The sequence below is a fragment of the Trichechus manatus genome, unplaced genomic scaffold, assembly GCF_000243295.1.
Source record: "Trichechus manatus latirostris isolate Lorelei unplaced genomic scaffold, TriManLat1.0 scaffold00057, whole genome shotgun sequence".
NCBI lineage: Eukaryota > Metazoa > Chordata > Mammalia > Sirenia > Trichechidae > Trichechus > Trichechus manatus.
In genome coordinates, this window is record NW_004443993.1 from 9514671 (window position 1) to 9516723 (window position 2053).

The 2053-nt window shown below is 42.0% G+C and overlaps 1 pseudogene; it reads left to right on the plus strand.

Moving 5' to 3' along the window:
• LOC101353404 (alkaline ceramidase 1-like) overlaps positions 1 to 712 on the plus strand; it is an 11273-nt pseudogene extending 10561 nt beyond the window's left edge.
• Positions 713 to 2053: the final 1341 nt, after the last annotated feature.

The following is a 2053-nucleotide window of genomic DNA, read 5'->3' on the forward strand; positions in this document are numbered from 1 at the left end:
CCTACCAACAACAACAATATACATATTTATATATATATATATATACACCGTAAATAGATAAATAGGTAGGTAGATAAAGAGATTTGCTTCAAGAGATTGGCTCGCACAATTGTGGGGGCCGCAAGTCTGAAATCTGTAGGTTAGGGGACAGGCTGGACACTTCTACAGGCTTGTGTCCCAAGATCTGTAGGTCAAGTGGCGAGGAGAGCGCAAAGTCGAAAGAGAGAGAGGCAGCTCTGGGTGGAGTAGAACCTCCAACCTTTCAGTTAACAGTTGTGTGTATTAACTGTTTGTAACACCTAGGGACTCCACTCTGCCACCTACCAGCAGTATAACCTTGGGGAGAGAGAGAAGAGAGTTCTGCCAAAATATCTACTGCCATACCCTAAAGAACTCCCCTTTCAGCTGATTGATTGATTACATTACATTGCATTAGATTACATTACGGAACAGTAACTAGTTCAGTGTTTGGCCAAATCACTGGGAACCATAGCCCAGCCAAGCTGACACAGAAAATTAACCATCACATCCCGTATCCCATAAGCATGTCCTCATCAGCATCACCTTCCCTTACACCATGGTGGCCATGGCCTCGGTGGACACCAGCTATGAGATGCCAGGCCAGACCCTCAAAGTCCACTACTGGCCTTGGGACACATGGCCGGCGGGGCTGCCCTATGTGGAAGTCAGGAGTGACGGCAAGAACTGCTGAGGCCTGCCCGCCTCTTGCCCACCCAGCCACTGTCAACATGCCTGAGTCTTTTTTTTTTTTTTTTAATTTCTTTATTGTGCATTAAGTGAAAGTTTACAGAGCAAATTAGTTTCCCATTCTATAGTTAGTACATAAAGTGTTCCATGACATTGGTTTCATTCTCCACAATGTGTCAGCATTTTCTCCAAACTGGAACTGAAGCCATTCCTGGAGACCACCTTTCAGCCAAACCGTATACCAGCCCACAAAATAAACAATAGCAGCTAAGAAGAATGTGCCCCTTAGAACAATCAATTATACGAGATCAAAAGGGCAACACTTTCCCAAAAGCAAAGACGAGAAGACAGCAAGGCGTAGAAAATCAGAAACGGAGCCCCCGACTAGGTGCTCTAGGTGCTGTGGAGGGGCAGGGAATCAGGAGAGGGAGTCTCAGGCAAGGGAGAGGGCATCTGTGGTGGTTAAGAGCACAGAGCTTGGGGCTGGGCGGTACAAAGCTTGAATCTCTGTGCCACCATTTTCTAGTTGTATAATCTTGGGGAAATGATTTTCCCTACCTCTGAAGCTCAAGCCCCTTGTCCGCAAAACGGAAATGATATTTCTTCCCTCATGAGGTTTCTGTGTGGATAAAACAAGATGATGTATGTAAAGTGCTTAGCAGAGAGCCTGGTAAACATCCATCCATCCAACTATCTATCCATCCATCCATTCCTCCTTTAGTTTATCCATCCATTAATGTATCCATCCATCCATCTCTCCCTCCCTCCTCCATTCATCCATCCATTAACCCATTCATCCATTCTTCCTTTAGATTATCCATCCATTAATTTATCTATCTATCCATCCATCTATTCATCTACCACAAATTTATCCATACGTTCATTTATATATTGAACTTTTCATTGAACCATCTGTTTATTGAACCATCATCCTTTAATTTACTCATCCGTTAATTTATTCATCCATTCATTCATCCATCCTTTCATCTATTATCCATAATTTTTCATCCAGCCATCCATTCGTTAATGTTTCCATCCATTCATTGAGACATCCATCCATTTATCATCCATCCATTCTATCTATATTTAGCCATCCATTTATCTCTTCAGTATTCAGATTTGAACCAAATTGTTCAATCATCCTTCTGTTAATCTATTTTCTACTCATTCATTCATTTCTTCAACAAGTATATACTGAGTTTCTACTATATATGTATATATATATATGGCAGACACTAGCCCCTGGTGATACAAGGCAACAAAGCATTCAAAGTCCTGGCTGTAGTGAAGGAGATAGATGTTAAACAAATACAAAGAAATATGAACAAGATACTTCCAGCTGCTG